This window comes from Phallusia mammillata, chromosome 5, assembly GCF_965637545.1.
Source record: "Phallusia mammillata chromosome 5, kaPhaMamm4.hap1.1, whole genome shotgun sequence".
Classification (NCBI taxonomy): Eukaryota; Metazoa; Chordata; class Ascidiacea; order Phlebobranchia; family Ascidiidae; genus Phallusia; species Phallusia mammillata.
Window position 1 is genome coordinate 25,950,418 of NC_137256.1, and position 21,225 is coordinate 25,971,642.

The window sequence follows — 21,225 nt, forward strand, 5'->3', positions numbered from 1 at the left end:
CATAAACGCCTATGCTCTTTTGCGCCACCTACCAGAAGTTCCCAGGTCGAGCCAAAGGTGAAACTCAGTGTTAGTAGCTCTACCGTAAATTAAGAATGAAAAAAAACATATCCTATTTCTATCCCTAAAAAGGAGGACACATTGTTGAAAAGAACATCGAAAAACCTTTGAGTTCCACCAAAAATTAAAGGCTTCAGAAATTAGACGGTATACAAGAGTTTGGATAAAGTTTAACGTTTATCACAACACTAAAATAAGCTTGTATTTTCAAAAAATGTAAAACCTGGAATCTTTAAAAAGTAAGAGGAATATGTACAAAGGCATAATTTTTACATATTTATTTTGTAAATGAGACATTCCTTAAAAAGGAGGACATTTGGGCTCTTTTTATTGTCCTTGAAGGACAACTTAGTTTTTGTCTAAAAGGAGGGCATGTCTTCCTAAAAGAGGACGTATGGTAGGCCTATTGTTTGCGGAATGCCTGTGAATTGTAAATAAAATAAACATGGCTTGGATGATTGTCGATTGGAAAATGCCTGACCTTGGTGATTGTCAATTACAGAGGTCTTACTGCGTAAAACGTCATAATAGAAGCCCTGACTTTGGTGATTGTTGATTGGAAAAGGCCTGACTTTCGTAATAGTCGATTACAGATGGCTTACGTAAAGCATCATCACAGAAGGTCTGACTTGTTGGGTTGTAACGCTTTATTTGAGTGCCCTTATTGACGCAAAGCGCCACATAAAGTAATGAACAACAAAAACACAAAAAAGCATCCACAAAACGCACTTTACCCACAAAATACGGAACATAGCAACTTTTTGGCCACAGGGTTTTGTGCACTAAATTTGTCTTTATAAAGTCGAAACAAACATTCTTAGGATTCGAAATTAAAACAAAACATCAAAAGCCAAAAATAATTGCTGAAAATCAACAGTGTTTAAATAATCTCCTTGCTTGGGGCTTGGTTTGGGATAAAGTCAAACTAACCAGCACAATGTAATAGGAGGCAGCTCAAATATATCCAGTTAAATCAGCAGTCTATAACTTACTGCCTGCTGAAATCAACAGTGTTTAAACAAATTTCTCGCTAAAAGAGCTTCGATGCTTATTACACATGTCGGTATTATACATGTACACACCACGAGACAATTTGTAAACTGATCACAAAAAACATGGCAAGCAGGCAATTGAAATCACCCAACAGAAAGTATTTGTTATTTCGGCTATTGCGTCACAGGACAATTGTTACGTTTGCCTGACGCACTAAAATCCACACCGGATGGTAAAAAATGACGTAACACCATTGTCTATTAATATTTTTGAGGCCTGACTTGGGTTATTGTCGAATTGGAAAGGCCTGACTTTCGCAAATGTCGATTACAGATGGCTCACGGAGAGCGTCTTCAGAGAAGGCCTAGCTTGGATGATTGTTGATGTCTCTCAGTGGGTCTCTCAACAGATTCTCAATGGACCACTAGTGTAAATAAATAAAAATAAATAAAATTATTGAATTGAAGTAAACTGAAGATGATTGCTTATACCAGGGGTGTCCAACCCGCGGCCCACAGGAAGGTTCTGAGTGGCCCATGGCGGTATTTTCGGAATGACTTACATTATAATCTTAATGGCCTACGTATTCTATGGCGAACTTACATTGCGAGAAATTGGCATTTATGGTTGCTTTATTTCTTTTTTAATAGAGCAATACACACTGTTTAAACTACTTTTATTGCATCACAATGCAAATGGTTACGCATCACATTTTTTACATTATTACGTCCACAATCTTACTCGTGCTTCAAGAGTCAGTCAGTCAGTAACATATCTTGCTTTAATGAGGTTCATATGATATCAGAGACTCGAGCAAAAGCCATTTAGCAGTGAAATTTTTCTAAAGTTTGCAGAGATTATAGATTATGTTAACTAGAAAACGGAAAGCAAGCACCGCTAACAGAATAATCTGAGAAAGGTAGATATGTGAGGACTGTTTTGTAGATGTCGACAATAAACCAATTTGCCTGGTATGTAATCAACCTGTACCAGAATGCAAAGAGACATTACGTCAGCAGACGTTCATCAGCTTATGATAAATATCAGAATGAGTTTAGAAAAGATAAAGTGAAAGAATTAACAAAAGTTCTTCGTGGACAGCAAATGTTTTTTTCGGAAGTTTCTTTGCAGCAGGAGTTGGTTGTGAAAGCGAGCTACTTGGTGGCAGAAATAATAGCAAAAAATCATTTGCAGATGTAGAATTTGTTAAGGAATGCATGGTCGTGTTGCTGATGTCATATGTCAGGAAAGGAAAGAGACATTTGCTAAAAAAGGCTGTCAAGACAGACCATTGCAAATTATACAGAAGAAACACTAATTGCAAAAGCACAAACATTTTCATCATATTCTTTGGCGCTGATAAAAGCACCGATGTCAAGTCTATTGCTCAGTTGGCACTCTTCGTGTGAGGAGTTTGCTTCGCATTGTACATCGTCCATCTCACCGAATATTGCCAAACTTGTTAGAGATAAAACAGTGACAAACTTCACGTTGAAATGTCGCCGTGTAGTAAAACTTTTGTTGACTTTATTGTATCTTCGTATGTTTGTTGTTCATATAATTGTAAACAAGGTTACAAATCCTAGTAAATTTATTCTGGGAATCTTTCCCTATTCTATTGCCATTGTCGCAACGATTTCCACCTTTCATTTTATAAATCACAAGTTGGGGAAATGTTTATTTCCAGGCTAAAATCAGTGTTGACAGTGTTGTAAAAACAAATTAATTTCGCTAAAAAGCATCTTCAGTGTCTAGAAAGCAATAAAGGGATTAAAACCACCAACGTGGTCACGCAGTTCCAGGAACACTTTTATGGAATAAAAAATGGCATAGCAACATAGCAAGATACAAACCCCCTGCATATTGTTGCAGCTGATGTTGTATCGCTATATCCCAACATCAAACATTCCCTCATAAAGTCTTCGCTGGAAAATGCACTAAATAACCACTCCACGTACTCTGATAAGGTGAAACAGAATATCATCCAACTTACAATCTTTACTGTTACCAACGTGGTCACGCAGTTCCAGGAACACTTTTATGAAATAAAAAATGGCATAGCCACCGGCGACAACCACTCAGTTGCTATCGCAAACATAGCGATGCTTCACATCATTTCTGGAATCACCCCAGGGCTGTCTCAAGCGCAAATCTTCAAGAGATTTATTGATGACATTGTTTTTATTTGCGTTGGTAAGACTTCTGCCAAGCGAATTATTCATGCCATCAAACATCAATTTGCGCGATTTGGGTTAAACCTAACTCTGCGCACGTTACACACAAACGAAGACAACAAGAGATTGGAATTTTTAGATGTGCTTCACAGAACAACGCCAGCACATCCCTATCGGTTTGTAACGTGCAGCACAAAGCCAACCAGCAACAATCGTTTGTTTTTACATGGGTCATCGCACCATCCGCCTGCAACTTTTCGGTCCATTGTACGGGGTGAAGCGGTTCGGCTAAGATATCTTAACCAGTTGTATGCAGATTACACAAACAGCCTGGAAAAGTTGCAGTTAAAGGCGAGCTGCTCGGGTTTTTCCAAAAGAATGACTGCTGCTGTAGTTGAAGAGGCAAAAGCTTGGAAAGATCAACGTTATGAATACAGAAGGCATTCCAAGAACAGTACGTGTGTAAAGGAAAGAATAAAGAAACTCGTTTGGGCCACGGAATTTCCAGCGCTACTGCACCTCACAAATAAAGAAAGGGCACTTGAACCCAACTGTATGGTGACATATAAACGTCCACCCTCCCTACAACAAGTGTTTTTACGCCGTAGGAAACTTGCTTTAGGGCGACTAAATCATTGCGCCCCATCAGGATGCTACCCCTGCGGGCATTGTGCTCTATGTGGCAACCATGGAAACCACAAAACCGACATGGTTAAAAATACCGCATTTCTGCAAACCCCGATGCGCAGATTTAAGATCTTGCAACATCTGACATGTAAGAGTTATGGCATTTACGTCGCCACTTGCAACTTATGCCAAGAACAATATGTAGGCCAGACAAAGAATCGGTTTGCAACTCGGTGGTCGGGTCACCGCGCCATTTGGGCGAAGTTTGACACATCGCAGCGCGATGATGGGACGGCGCTTTTACACCATTATAAAGAACGACATCCAAACGAGTTTGCGAAAAAGCCATCAATTGAAAGTTGCTATTGTGTCGTGTTTGTGGAACAGCCACGTACTGCTGATCTGGATTTAGCCGAAGACAAGTGGCTAAACAAAATCATTGCGAAAATAAACATAAAAAAATGGTTTTACCGAGGTGTAAGTGACGCGTGTTTTTTCCTTCGCCCTTTACGCTTTTACGTCTTTATCTTTCGTGCGTTTTCTTATCTTTCGTTGCGTGTCCAGTCAGTTAAGTCTGTTGGGCTTTCAGTTGAGGATTGATTGTGTGTGCGAAGAACAATTAGCTATTTCTATTTTTAATCCCTTTTATTGCTTTCTAGACACTGAAGATGCTTTTTAGCGAAATTAATTTGTTTTTGCAACACTGTCAACACTGATTTTAGCCTGAAAATAAACATTTCCCGAACTTGTAAACAAGGTTAATACACATTTCCGGCATTAGAGTTCCGGTGTGAGTGTTTTAATTCAACATTATAAGACAACCATTCGTAAGATTACAAATTAGCAGTAACAGTTAAGTGGCCCGCGCAATCATTCGTAAACCGCATTTGGCCCTTTGGCCAAAAAACTTCGACACCCCTGGCTTATACTGAAAGAGGGTCAAAATGTTACTAAATTTTTTAACTCATATCTTAAAATTTGTATTTTTTAAGAATTATGATTCAAGCCAAAATGCTTGTCGCGTATGCTTACTTCAATCTTGTTTAAAAGTGGAATGGTCCACGATGTTATGCCTGAAACGAGTTCAGAACCACTGTATTAACGTGTCGTTTACTATGTTTCAAATTTAAGAAATGTATTTTAAACAAAGCTACAAACGATATAAATAATCTATCAGCAAACAAAAAGGTAATTCGTATTCATCTACAGCTTGCATTTAACACCTTGTTAACACAAAACGAAAGGTATTTATTGAACGTGCCGTGGCAGGTTTTAGGCATATTTTACAAACATAATGTAGACCCTCGGACCAAACTTCTACGTATAAGGAATGAAGTATCTTTCTCCACACGCAGCACATGTATTGCATCTCCATCTGCAATCCCTTTACATTTACACCAAGGCGCTAAACAATCAGATTCTTAACCAGAAGTACGAAGCACCCAAGCAGGGGGTACGACATGCAGTGTGAAATTATACGCTATTTAGGCATATTTGTGAAGAATGCATAACAAGTTACTTTGTTATATACCTGGGCTGATTTGAATTGACTGATTGTTAGTGTGCTGTAAATATTGTTTAACTTACAAGACTGTTTTAATGCATGCATTCAACACGTAACTTATAAATACACTGAGTTTAATTCCTATTATTACAATTTTATTTACTTCCGTCGGCCATTGTAGACCGGAGGTACGACAAAATTTAATGAAAGCTCAAAAGGGTACGAGCGCTAAAAAAGTTAAGAAACACTGCTTTACACCAAGGCGCTGACCAATCAGACCACCCATAAATAGTGTGAGAAAATTTGTCGGCTGTAGGAGTTAATGATCCATTCAAAAAAGACGATTAATGGTTTTGTAATTCAACACTTTGCGTCAGGACTTTTCTTTCGCAGTCAGGCCTTTTCCTATCGACAATCACGAAAGCCAGACCTTGCTCTATTGCAGGATACACTTTTGTGGGTATATATAGGCGTTATAGCAACGTTAAGTGTGAATGCTTCACACATTTATATATATATGCTCTCTTATATGGTGGAATAGTTGAAAGGGCAGACATGTTAACGGCAGGTTTGAACTAATTTAAAATGTAAAGTATCAGATGCATTATATAAACTAAGTAAAGTAGGTTGGCAATGTAAAAGGCATCTGGGAGTTAGCGCTTTTAACCTTCGAGCCAACAGCAAATATGTTTCCAATCATCTGTTACTAAACTTTAAGAAACAAATCGACATTTTGAAGTTACAAATCGGGTTCGGCTATAAATGGCGTTATGTTTATTTTTAAACCTTTTTACTGTTCATGCCAATGGGTTTAAGTTTAGGAATACAATCATTTCGGAGCCAAACGCCTGCCCAACCAACGTGTTTTGTCTTAAAGCTGTATGTCAAAACTTGTAGTTCAACGTGCCCAGTTGCAAACTTTGCTTGGTAAAACATTTTTTCGAAGCCACAGAGTGAAATATTCAGTTGCTTTGAATGTTTAACACAAACAAACACCTTTTGAGCTTGTTTTTATTATTTATTTGCAGGAGAAAACATATAAAAAAAACATGTTGTTACAACTGACAGCGGCTTTGCTGTATTATACGTCACTGGTCAGCGGACAGCAGCGATGCAGTTACGTCACTGTTCCAGTATGCGGTGATGACGTCAATAATGTCACACCTGGGAGTCTGATTAGTGGGAGGAGTGAAAAGGGCGTCGCTGGGCCACCAGGAAAAATGGGACCTAGCGGATTTACCGGACAAAAAGGGGATATCGGCGCCGTATGTCTAAAAGGTGATATTGGGCCGCCCGGCGAAGTGGGTTTACGGGGATTTCCCGGGCTAAAAGGCGAAAAAGGGGCTGTTGGGCAAAAGGGAGAAGCCTTAGACTTAGAAGATTTCAAGCGAGAAATAAGAGAAAGATTTCTAGGTAAAACTGTTTTATGATTTAATTATATTGTATTGGTTTTTTAATTGTATTGGATTCGTGTTTATCTATCTGTGTTTCATATATTTTAGAAAGTGTGATTAAACGTTGGTTTTCAATGTAGACTATTTGTAAATTGTCGATTATTATTTTTGCGAAAAGATATAAAACATGAGAATCGTAAGTCAGTTACGCAATCCTCAACAACAAAACAAAACTTCCTATCGGTTATGCACAAGTTGGGTTTTCCGTTTCATGTGTTTGCTTCAATTTTCCAGAAATTGAAAATTTACTACCTGCTGTCAACTGTTCTACATCATCAGTGAGCGGTTACCAGCGATTGCGTAATTACAAGAAAGCAGTCTGCGACAACGGTTGGACGGTAAGTTGAACAATATGTATAATAGCAACTTGGAATTACAACACTCGTATATTTCCTACATGACAGGTTTTTCAACGGCGATTTGACGGAAGTGTGGATTTTCAGCGAACCTGGCAGGAATATAAAGATGGATTTGGAAAGATGGAAGGAGAATTCTGGCTCGGTGAACAAATTATTTTGTTTAAACGCGTAAATTGAATTTGACCAAAACTTTAAACAACCCAGGTTTGGATAAAATATTCGAATTGACAAGTGGACAGAACTGCAAACTGAAAATAAAGATGAGAGGTTTTGATGACACAACGCCTTATGCACAGTACAAGTATGATTTCTATCAAGAAAATAATATGCCCATATGGTGGCGCTACAACTTGGTCATGTAATAGGGTATTTGTGGCAACCGGAGATCAAATTGGGCAGGAACTCGGCCGAGTGGTCTGGCGCGCCTGACCCACATACAGACATAAAAAACTGATCGGGTTCGAACCCCGTAAAAAAATGAGCATCAAATTTATCTGCATTAAAAAATGTTATGTTAAAAAATATCTCATTTAAAAAGTAAAAATACAATTTTCCTTCAAAACCTATGTCAATGGAAATATGCGTGTTAAATTATCAGGTTTCGCCGCTCCTCCTGAGAGTGGGAAAACGCTGCTTCTCTTGAGAGTGTAAAAAGTGGCACACCTTTGATAAAGAGCATCTCACCTAATCAAAAATACACATCGGTTGAGAAAGTGCTGAAATATTGGCAAATAGTATACGTCCCAGAGCATAAAGTTACTAGGTCGCTTCACCGCGCAACTTTTTTACTTGTTTCGCTCTGGTAAATAGGAAAAGACGGTCCATATAGTATTAACGCTAACAACAACAAATTGTTCACATGGGACAAACATTTCAAAGCTGAAAATCCACTTTTTTATTACACTTTACAAAAGTTTTAACACTTTACAAATTAATTCGCTTTTCTGCAATCAGCAATCAAACGCGACGGTCTTATTTCATGGCGGTGTATTTATTCTCGCAAACAAGTCAAACTTCGGATGAACCACTGCAACTTGTCATAGCTACTAAGTTAGCTAGATGATATTCAACACCATCCCAAGCAAAACTAATCAAATATCTTTTAAACACAAAACTTTTGCTACTTTATTTACCACAAGCCACCGGACCGACGGGCAATAACAGCCTAATGGGGAAAATAACAAAATGAATTGTCATTGACACGTGTAAACTTCTACTATTTCTGTCAAGACGCAAAGTGTTGGTGTAGTTTTCCTGAAGCACCACAAGCTAATTTGTCAATTCGCTCGTTAATTAATTTATTTTGCAACAAGACAAAATCGTGCAATAATCCCACAATCTACATGCAGAATTGTGACACAGATAGATTTGTTGATTTATTAGCGACAAAGTATTTCTTTTCACATTCGAAATCTTTGTTTTTTTGCAAAACAAGTCTTTGTATAACACATGTTAAGTATGAAGGTCATATAAAAGCGTGAAATGTCAAAATAAGTGAAAACTAAGTAAGGAAATTTTAGTCACAAATTTGAAACCTTTCCTTTGCAGAACGAATCTTTGAAATTAGCCTATGTTTTAATTTATGAATGATTATCCCGTTATTTGTCTGTTCAATCATAGATATTATAAAGTATAGTATCTATGGTTCAATAAATACACGGCCCTGAAATGTTTGTTTCCAAAACGAATGTATTTTAAAAGGAATTTTAATTTGCAAGGAAAATTACATTTGGATTTTTCCACTCTAAGGACCTCGAGCAAACATATTCCAACTATTCTTTTGTTTTCACAACTCGAAAACGTTTTCTATTTTGCAAGTAAAAAAACAATCAGGTTTTGTAAAAGGAATCACTGAACCGACTGGCCTGAAATCAGGTCCTACGAGATGCGGGTGCAGCCGGTTCTCCGCGTCAAGGGCCATAACAGTTTAATGGGGTCATAAATATAAAAACTAAAATGAACAGTAACGTGTAAACTTGTAGTGTTTGTATAAAGACGCAAAGTGTTGGTGTAGTTTTCCTGTATAGCATTTTGATTCTCTCGTTTAATACAAGTATGGGATAATCTAGTTCTGACTAGAGTGCGAGTAGGGCCCATAAAATGTGTTGTACCAGGACATGTTATTGCCCTCCAGGGCCCTGTCTAACATTTTGAAACAAACAATGAGCATCAAATCTACTTCGTTAAAATTTTTGTTAGCGCATTACAAGTTTTACAATTCACAACTTAAGATACATATTTATACCATGTGAACATTTAAATTGGTTGAAACCAGGGAGTCGAACCACTTGTTATACGGGTTCAGGTTCGGTTCGGGTTCACTTTTTTGGAGTTCGGTTTGCGGTTTGTAAACCGGTTTAAATTTCGTTTTCATTAACTTAGTTCTACCCATAATTCGTCATTTTTGAAACGCCCTGTAGCGCCTATCTTGCGTATTCTTTAGTACAGGGGTGGGCAAACTTTTCAGTACAAGGGCCGCATTCAAAAGTTCTCAATTTTATGGGGAAGCATAGTATATTAACCCAAAATATAAACATAACATGTTTCCAGCTAAATACAAATACGTTTGTTGCAACTTGATTGATCGTACAGATATTGGTTGAAACGCATTAATTGCAATTGTTATAAAATGAACAGACATTTATTGCAACGTAGGCTACACGAAGTATTTTTTTAAGTTTCTTGCGCCAACAGTAAACAATAAAAGTTCCTTTTGTGTCCATCTTTAGGTGTTGTGCGGGTAACGACCGTTTGCGAAGTACTGCCACGGCCTAAACTTGATCCAAAGTGACAAAGTTTTGGCGTCAACAGTGCAAAGTAGGCTGGATTTGAAAACGTAAATCGCTTTTGCTTTTATTCTCCGCTGTAACAAAATATCCAAAACTAAATCATCGTTAAAATTGCTGTTTCGGCAAATCGTCTATTCCAGTGCTTCCGCGACGAACTTTCTGGTGGGCCGCGAAGCTTTTCAAACTATTACCATACCAATATATAAGTTAAAAAAGTTGCACAGTATGTGCGAACGTACTTTTAATTTTGAACATTTTTCTCAATAATATAATATTTCTCACTATGAAAGCCGGGTAAGATTTCACGTTAAACAAAGCTTTATTACACAACCAAACTGTGATTGTCGCGTCACAACAGTACTTGTACTAGTTGTAAAATCTTGATGCTAGAACTGTCTTTGTTAGCTTTATTTGGTCTTTGACTAGCTACAAAATTGATAAAGCAAGGAAAATAAAGAAAAACAAAAAATCCCAGAAAGTAGTAGTGATCTCACCATATCGAATCAGCAAGCTCAGGCTTTACATTAACGGAACTATTGCTTGTGTGGTTATTATTTTTCTGCCTCAATTTTAGTTATTTTTCCATTGTGGTTTTGTCGCAATATTAAATGGTGGTCCGCCCCCAAACATTTTTTTTTGAAGTGGGCCGCAAACTGGAAAAGATTGGGACGCACTGGTCTATTCAGTTTACGCACATTTGTTCTTGAAACAGAACGAAGAAATGGTGTGAAGTGACTATTTGCAAAATACTTTGGCAGAACCTATAGGCATGTAAAAAGTCTAATGGCACGGGTACAGACACTAAACATGGTATAGATATGGGCAAGTCCCACTCTGGTATTTTTGAAAACTCTACGCCTGTGTTCATAATACCATTTAGCGTTTGCTTTCTCTTTTAAATTTACAAACATTTGACGAGCCGCATGAACTTTGCCCACCCCTCCATTAACGTGTCGTTTATCATGTTTCTAAAATATTCTATCAGCCAATAAAAAGGAAATTCGCCATCATCTACCGCTTGCATTAAACACCTGGTTAACACAAAACGAAAGGTAAGACGTGCCGTGGCAGGTTTTAGGCTGCATAGTTTCCCTTGGATCAAACTTTTCCGCATAAGAAACGAATCCATCTTCGACATAAAGCTTCAGTACATTGTTTGAAATCAATAAAAATTCTGGTGGGGATTACAAAAAATAATACAGGCTGCATTTTTACCGGTTCGGTTCAGGTTTATTGAATTTAACCGCTCAAACCGGTTCGCGGGTTCGGGTTCAGCTCCCAGCGTTAAACTAAAAACATAAAGGAAAGCGAAAAGTGTGTCCTGGGCGACCCAAAATAAACAGAAAAACACCATAGGGTTTGGTACATAGCAACGGATACCAATTTGTTAACTTAATTCTACCCATATTTCGTCATTTGTGAAACGCCCTGTAGCTCTTATCTCGCGTATTATTCAGTACATTGTTTGAAATCAATAAAAATTCTGGTGGCGATTACAAAAAGTAATACAGGCTGCGTTTTTACCGGTTCGGTTCCGGTCCAACGCCAAACAAGTTATAAGGTTAACTCCGGTTCGGGTTTTAGAAAAACGTTTATTACGAATCAGGTTTAACGAACGTAACCGCTCAAACCGGTTCGCGGGTTCGGGTTCAGTTCCGTATCGGCTCCCAGCGTTAAACTAAAAACAAAAACATAAAGGAAAGGGAAAAGTGTGTCCTGGGCGACCCAAAATAAACAGAAAAACACCAACCAAGAATGTGTTTCGTTTTCGCAGTTCGTTTGCAATCGACGACGAATCAGAGAATTATCGTTTACATGTTTCTGGCTTCAGTGGAACGGCTGGTGACAGTTTGGATGGACATAGCAACGGAAGTCCATTCACCACCAAAGATCGGGATAATGATCGGTAAATACAGTTTATGTTCATAAGTATAAAAAATATTTCCGCATTGTCAAACGAACAAGATTTTTTTGATACATTGCAAATTTCTTTTATGACGTCACATTGCAAGACAAAAACAATTGTGCAAAATTAATTACACAGAAAACATATAAAGTACAGGAAAAATACAATGATAAAAATGCAAATTAATTTTGTTTAATTTAAAAAAAAAACTGAGTAAACGACTCACTCGTATTTTTAATAATCTTTTTAAAAACCGTTTATTAAAAAAATCAAAAAATTCCAAAAATAAATTCATTTGGGTAGTAAGTGTGTGACGTCATAAAACCATCAAAACAGCCTGTGTGACGTCGCCACTGATAAGTAATGGCGCTATTGGTTGAAACACACGATTAAATATTCCACTATGTGTTTGTGTAGTTTGTATCGAGGTTAAGTTTTATTGGAATTTTACATTGTGACACAGGATGAGTTGGCTCAACTGTGCACTTAAATACGGCGCTGACGGTGGATGGTGGTATAGTGCTTGTGGCTATTCTAAACTCAACGCTGAATGGGGACGATCAGAAGGTGAATGGCGCAACATGATCTGGTATTACTGGAAAGGGCCGTATGAAGCGATTAAAGAATCAACGATGATGTTTAAATGCGAATAAAATCAACATTTCTCTTCCAAAGATGAAAATATGGACTTTTATTAATTTTCCCGTATCAGTGTAAATTATGTAAATACAATTACCCTGTTGAATTGTTTAAATCTCGCTAGATAAAAATTCGCATAATTCTACTTTGTAACAGTTAGTGATTAGGATTTATTTAAAAAAATGTTTAAGTTTTCTGCAAAAGTGATTTCACCCATTTTTATGCAAATTAATTTGAATGTAAATATATATGCAGATAAACCGTGGTATTATTACTAACAATTCAAATACGTGCAAAAATGCTTGCATCAAAAACGTAGATTTGATTTTGTGAATACAATACACGGCTCAATCAGCACTTGTTAAATTGTGTTTCGAGCTTTTCATTTTAGACAGCAAGAACAGAATAAGCAGAAGTTAACGAACTTCAGTTCAAAATTTCAACTTACTGCACACAAATGACGTAGCTCTGGGAAAGTTAGAAATCGCCATGGAAACTAGAGTTCCAAGTGTTCGACAATTTGTAAAAAATGGCGAGTCATCTTCAATTGCCCTGGTAACGGAGAAGAGTTTTGTCATATTGTTGCCATGGTTACTAAAGTTGAAACCCACTTTGTCACTCTATTGTCAAGGAAACAAATGCAAAGCATCATTTGCTTCTCATACCGTTGTCATGGCAACTCACTTTGCATCGTGCCATGGAAGATCGGAAAACATCGGATTTCTTCGGAAAATAAGAATATATTGTGAGGTGATATACGTATTTGCCAGTGGTTTTCAACCGGTAGGAATTCTAGAACTTAAGGAAAGGAATTTACTTTCATTTGTTAATATTATAGTTCAATTAACTTGCTTGAAGCTGAATAAATTACTACACTATAATAAACTTCAGCGATTTTGTTTTTAACGCTAATTTGCTGTTACTTGTTAAGCCCGGTTTACATCAAGCGCGAACGCGAACAGCTCTTTTTTTCCTCACGCAAATGACGCGAAAATCGAGGTTTACACCAGGCGCGAACGTTGCAAACAAAGTCGTTTCGTCCGCTCATCCGACAGTGATGCACTGCCAATATATGATAAGACTTGCAATTAATTTCATGAAATTGTGTGTAAAATAAATTGTTTTTGGGTCAAACAACGTTTAGTTGTTGCATGTGAAGGTTTAATCAAACAATAGTACACAGTACAAATCCCGTGACCATTAAAAATGTGGTTTTGCAACTGATAATGAAATTGCTCCTAAACCAAAGTCGTTGTTTATGTAATGCAAAACTACTCTACTCTGTGCAGCTAACTTAAGAAATTGTTCTCCAAAGTATTCGTGTGTCTTTTTTATCTTACATGGTTGCACTCTAAAACTTAAACGTGTACCATTTTGGGGGATAAAATACAACAAAGTTAATACCCATTAAAGTTTCCAAAAACTATGTATTTTCAATTTGATCTACCTGGTGGGTCTGTACATTGCAAAACTTGGCCATTGCACCGATTCTATCACCATTTGAAAATATTACATTGATCATGTGTTCTTTGATATGACAGCGCGAAATATGACTGTCCAGCACTTTTATGAGTGATATATTCTTACAATTTGCATCAATTGACATTGTGTAATAAAGTTGCAGCGCCTAAACCTCCATATGACTACAAAGTAACCGACATAAATGACCAAGACTGATCATTCCTATATATTCTGGGCAAAATTCTCGCGCGAAACGCCGTTTCTGTTGCTCACGGAGCAACCCAGACGCGAAGCGCGCAAACGAGAGAAGCGCGAAATGGGACTTTCCCACGCGTTGCTTAAATAGAACAAGAAATTTCGCGTTGCTCGCTTCGAACGCGCTTGGTGTAAACCGGCCTTTATGATCATGGGCGACGGCACGTAGGGCAGGAGGGGGCACGTGCATTTGCGGTTGCATGACCAAAGCGGGTTTGTATTGAGGTTTAAGTGAAGCAAACGCGTTTTGTTTTATGCGACTAATAAGCCGCGCCAACAGAAAGTCGAATCACAAGCACCGATGCCTACCTCGTATGCTGCACATGTCAGCTTTATAGTAGGGGATCGCCAGTTTGACCATCAGTCAGCAACTTCCTTCTAACATGTTCATTACTAGCAATACAGTATTATACAAATCACAGTACGAAAGATAACGACATGAATGACTTTCGGCAGGCAAATCACTAAGCTTGCATAGCTCAGATGTTGATTTCCCAGGTTATACACCAACCTGATCGAAGCCAATTTGGGGAAACGTCACTTAGTAAAACTGTGCAGTTTGTCAAAGCAATCAGAGTCTTGAAACTTACAGAGTCTGCCTGTTTATCTGCTGGGGTCGCTTGTTGTGCAGCAGGACTTCCAGGCGGCGAACCAACCACTTCATCCATCTTGGAAATCTACACAAATGTAAACAAATCTGAATGAACACATTTATCAAAGTAACATTAACAAAATATCTGGTGTTAAGCTTCTGTGATTATCAAATTAAGATATTTTAAATTGTGTCACTAAATACTCGTTTTTGCTGAGTCATCTTATGTTTTATAGCTTAATGATGAAATGCAGTTGTGCATGACAATGCTGGAACTCATTATAATCAATTTTCTGCCAAAATCAGCTCTATCCTTTTAAAGAAAACTTTACATGGAAATTTCATCTTGCATACATTGGTAGTAATTTAAAATACAGAGGGCTATGTCTCTTGTAAGTCCAAAAAAAAATTAATGTCTTTTGGTAAACTGGAGGCAAAAGTGTTAAGTGAATAAAAAGCACAAAGCACATAAACATCTTACACCAAATGTTTTCAAAGAAAGATGTTTTATATACCAACTACTGCTTCAATGTATTGCTGATCATGGAACAAGATATAGATCAGAATTTAATACTAAAGCATGTAGCAACCACATGAATTTATATATCTACCATATACAGGATAAGAATCAATATTTTATCACAGGTTTGCAACAATATGCTTAAGACCCAACATGAATTTGTTTGTGTGTTGCAATTATATTTACTTACCCAGATCAGTATATGATTACCTCAGTTTTGCTGGAAGCTGTCATTCTCAATACATTTTACTCTTACTTGCCTTATTACCTATGGCACACAAATGAGAAAATGATACCTCAGCAAAAACCAGTTCATAGATGTTTTGTATCTTCTGAATTTGCCAATTAGGTTGTAACATTAAATTTGTCGTTTGTAATTAATCTCTTCATGATCCACTGTTTTCCAGCAAAGCATCAAAGGATCGAAGTAGATGGACAACCTTAAGCATTGCAACAAAGATTAGGATCTTGGAATAATAACTTTTTATCAATCTTTTACGTGACTCAAGTGGATATAAATGGGTGTAAATGATGTGGCCCCTTCATAACACTGATGATGGCAAGAGCATTTTTCGAAACGTTTAATTAATAAAGCATGTCGCTTTTAAGCCAATTTAGGCCATTGTTATTCCTATTAAAAGTGTTTCACAAGATACTTGTTTTTGCTGAGTCATCATATGTTATATATTTAGCTAAAATACAACAACAAATGCCTTGGCTTCAAAAGTACAGTTCCAGGCTAAAGAAGTGAATATTGAACCTTATTCTAAACATATCTCATGTTTGCAATCTAAAGGGTACAAATGTCATGAAATTGCAGCCTACAATAGACTGGGTCATGTGCCAAACGCAAACAAGAGCCCTAGGTCGGTGCACAGACGAAAATACATTATCACGCATAAAGCGGGCTTGTCTTGGCTAAAGCAACAAAAAGTATGAAATTAGCTGGAAATTATTTGACTAATAATGTAGTTTATGATTGTCATATTTTTCAGGCTTTTTGCTTCAACTTTGAACCAAAATAAGTAAATATTAGAGTTTTTCTCAATGAATGCTAGTTTGAAATCTATAATCCTAATGTAATGAAACAGAATATATGTATATCTGACACATCCATAAACCATAACCCACAATATAGCAAGTGAAAAAATATGTAAAAAATTCCTACCTAAAACAGAATCAGTCGAGTCCATCCTGATGACTTTTCTCCAATAAATTCTGTATGTGTTTAATAACCAAGCCGACCATCAGAGTAACAAAACAGTTGTAACAAACATTCACATCTCTCCATCAGTTTTAGCAACACATCCCTCCAATGGTAGTTTCAGTTTCGATCAAATTCTAAAATTAAACATAATTAAAGATAACTTTACTGTGTGTTATAAAACACCAAAATAAATTCCAATACAGTGTTTTTTAACTTTGTTGAGCTTGCAGACCGATAACATTTTTCACCAAGTTTTGCAGGCCGGTGATTTTATAAAATCTAAACAAACCTCTTTGGTTTCGTTGTTACTAATTTCTCTCATGTATAATAGAAAATATTCTTTCTTAAACTGTACCAGCAGTTAAGAAACATTATCTCATGAAGCCTTATAACCGTTATGTTCTACATCCCTAAAAATAATTAATCCATATTAACCTTTTTTGCAGTCCGACTTGTTTATTATTGTTATTTTGGTAACATCCACTGACTCTCAGCTACCTCCATGGCACCGGAACGAACATGGTGATGAAGAAACTGATATTTCGTATTGACAAGTGATATAACATTCAGGTGAAGGTAATACAAATGAGTCAGGGATGCCAAAAGTTGGGCAGTGATCCAAGAACCGACCAAATTAGGAAGTTGATCACCTGTTAAACAACGTAACTTATTAATAGTGTTGTGGTTTTACATAGAAAAGAAGACATTATTAGAGAAGGAGCAAATAATACAATATTTTTTCCACAAAAAGTAAATCAAATCATAAATTTAATATGACAGGTATTAATATAAGAGTTAAAGTTGTTTGTTACAAGCTTGCTACAAAGTCAGGATAATTTTAACACTTTTAATTCAACTGATTACCTATAAGTTAAAGTTGCACAAAAAGTGGCAGTACAGCAGCTTGTCTCTAGAGCATCTTTTAAAATTTGTATGCTGGCGACTGTGATATAATGACCAATATATTGCTACATTTGCTCTTGTGGCTTTTGGCTTCTTAAGTTAAGATTTCGGGGGATCAAAAATGTACATATTACATGCTTGGGAGATATAGGAACCTAGCAGCTAGACTGTTTGTATGCATGTTGTTTAAAAGCAATCCACAGTCTTAACATATAACAATGTAAATAGTGATGTGAAAACTGCTAGAAGCAAGTGGTTAAGTTAAGTCTATGGATGAAATTACACACCAGTCTGTACTTTTATGCACCAGTGAATTGGATATTATGGAATAAATATCATTTCCTTAAAACTGTAATTTACAAACATTGGCACACTGGTGGCCATTGTTGAAATAGGGACCTGTGATGTGGGCATATATAGTTAAAAGGTTGTGGACTCCTGTTCTATCTACATACCTGCACATGTAGGAGAAACATTGTGCTGTTGCAATGCCAGGGATATACTGCATGAATTGCATTAAGCAAACATTCCGTCGATAAACCTGTGTTATAGAAAAATATGAATGTGTGAATAAGTGACAGAGATTTTACAAATGTTTGTATGGTAAGGAGTGGAATATAACAATAAATTCTGCCTCTGCTCTCATAGACCAAAATTATATGTAACATCTGCCACTAAATATATGCAACATCTTTCATTGTGATACAAAACAACTAAAAACCTTGCAACTCTATTCCAACACGAAAATAGCCCAGTGGCATGTGTGTTCATGCATAAAGCAGCGTCCAATTGACAAAAACCAACCAATCGCTCCTATGGGAATTGACTGTCTGGAAGCCCAGGCGCTTTAACACATATTAAGAGCTGTAAAGATAACTTATAGGCTGATTGGGCCAAAATTTAAAACAGCAAACTAAAATGCTCTTTAAACAATAACAACCTTACTTCAGATTTTTTCGAGCAAAGATTTTTTCACTTAAACCCCTGTTCTGTCACAATTAACAATTTGATAAGTCAATACAAAAAGATGCAACAGCTCCAAGTGCAGCAAGTTGCAAGTAAGGTATGTGTTTACGTATTAACAATATTGTTGATACCAAGCTAGGAAACCAACAGCAGTTTCAACACTGAGGTCCACAGTCCCTTACCTAAAGCTTAAAATCATTACAGCATCCTTTTAATATCAGACTGTGGTGCTCATCATGTACAAATCAAAGTAAAATTATATATTGCTGAACACCCTATATTCCAAGTAACAAATGCAATTGTTTTTGTACAATTCTAAAACAGTATGTGTCCATTACTGTAGGGAACCAATAAAGCAAAATCTTTGGATTTTTAACAGTTATGAATACTAATGAATGATTTGCGAAAAAATGTTGGTATTTAACCTATTTGACATTTATGTGCAAAAGGGTGTTTAACATAAAATGTATGTGAACTATAATAAATTCTTGTGGCTACCGTGAAAAGTAAGAATTAATCCCAACAGGTTAAATAACTTTCATCTCTTTCGCTTGTGTTTGATATTTCATGCATCATCAGATATAAAATATCTGTTACAAATCGTTTTGCAAACACATACCAGAAATTTAGTTTAGGCGTGTGCAACCTGCGGGCCATTGATAAAAGGTTGTGCGGCCTTGAGAAGCTTGGATTTCAAATGTACTACCAAACAAGTCCAATTGTTATATATTTTTGAGTAGATTAATGTGCATTTTGGGGATAAATCGAAAGCAAAATTTAGTTGTAGTTAACTCAATATAGATATTTTTGGTATGCAACAAAGTAAAATCACCTTGTGATATATAAAGGTGTGGCCTACCACTTAAAATTGGTAATTGTATTTGATCCCACAGTGACCAAGGTTGCATACCCTAGGTTTACATAATTGCATACAATTGGTTTTTTGAAAATAAAAATGACTTAAAAATGACCCTTAAAATGGAGTGTGGACAATTTTGACCCACTTGTTCAACACAGTTTAAGAACAGAAAATAAACATATCCTTTTTTGCAAAGCTGAAAACTAACATGGTAAATTGGTTACCTCAAAACAGTGTCAGAAAGTTGAGATGGCTTCACATAAGTAATAAATCCATATGTGCAGAGCAGAGACATTTGGCTTAATCCACGTTTTATCTTACATATTAGAGTTGTTGCAATATATATTAGGATCAGTTAAAACTAACCTACTTTTTTGTTCAATGGGTAGCTGTGGAAAAAAAAATAAGTAAGAATTATTTAATACAAACACAAAAGGTAAATAAATAATTTTGTTTCACATCATTTTTCGCTTTTTACTTGGGCCATGTTTTGATAATTATTCGACATTCATACAAATCAACTTTTCAGCAAAAATTAAGGCTATTTCATTGCTTCTTAAAAGCTATCAAAACTCTGTTAAATAAGTCAGGTCCTGTGAAACTTTCCGTTTTGTAACTTACAAACAAACAAAACTGCGCCTTTTGTCTCTGTGCTAGTGATGCTATTTTGTCTTTGGGATGGCAACATGTAATAATATGCAGCATATCGCATGTTTGGTGTCGCCTAAGATATTTGTTGAAGACGTCCGGAATTTTGCTCAGACAGATATTGTAATCCTAATCTAATGTGCCTCAATCTTTTTCAATATCCAACTATTGCAAATGTATCTCATGTTTAGACAAGGCACGAATGAGGTAAAACAATATCACAGTAACAAAAGCCAACCCTTTTCGGATGTGCCGTTTATTAAACCAGTCAGAACCGACGCGGATTAATTCGTCTTCAAGTTTATTGTTGGTAAGTTTATTGTTGGTAAGAGATTTTTCACGGGTAATCCCCAAATTTTGCCGCGTAAATAAAATAATCTTGCACAGACAATTGTCTTTCTATGATATCACAAAAGGGCAAAATAATGCCTTATATTTTAAAAATAAGAGTAAAAATGATGTACAAAAACAGTATTATCGCTCATAATACTGATGCTGTAACTTCTACAAACATGTTTATCAATTTTTTTTTGTTGCATTTGAGGATGAAGGACTTTTTTTTCATCAACTTAAAGTAAATTTATTTTATTTGTGCACAGTATATTACATATACATATATCACATATATTTGTATATTAGTTGCACTGTAACTTAATCTATTTTTGTTGCTTTGTAATCTAGTGTTTATGGATTTGTGCAAATACATTATTTTATGCCATTTTTATGTTTTCATGCCTAAAAATATATTTTCTCTTTGCCACAATTTTATTAATTTATTTTTGCCACTGCGAATCCCTCATTACATAAACGTCCATGATATTGTATTATCATGCTGTAGGGTTTTATTGCACTGCATAGAGTTACCATATTTGCATGAGCAAAATTACGGACCGTTTTGGTAAATGTCTTTGTAACATTTGTGGTTTTTCAGAACCTACTGCAATTGGTCGTACATAAAACGTTTTTATTCATCAGAAAATGAATGGAAACGAGACATGTATCGACGTGGCATAAGTGGTAGTGTAACGACGACGAGATGTCGCAATTGCGCAGGCGCGCGCTCTTGCACGCCAAACGCCAAACCGTCGCCACAACTAGACATCGTCCCCAGACGACCGTCCAGCGGGCATTGGCGAACTGCTTATCGATTGTGGGTTTCCACTTGGCGGCTTCCCACATCGAGACAATCACCAGGCCTATCCCCAATTAAGTTATATTTTAAGCATAAAATGAATTTTAAAGGATGCTCAGTATACATTGACTGGTGCTGTCCCATAATCGAGACTGTTTTAAAAAGGATTCTTAGTGC

At 36.5% G+C, this 21,225-nt stretch overlaps 1 pseudogene; it reads left to right on the forward strand.

Moving 5' to 3' along the window:
- Positions 1-584: 584 nt before the first annotated feature.
- On the forward strand, positions 585-4,401 carry LOC145228600 (uncharacterized; annotated as a pseudogene).
- Positions 4,402-21,225: the final 16,824 nt, after the last annotated feature.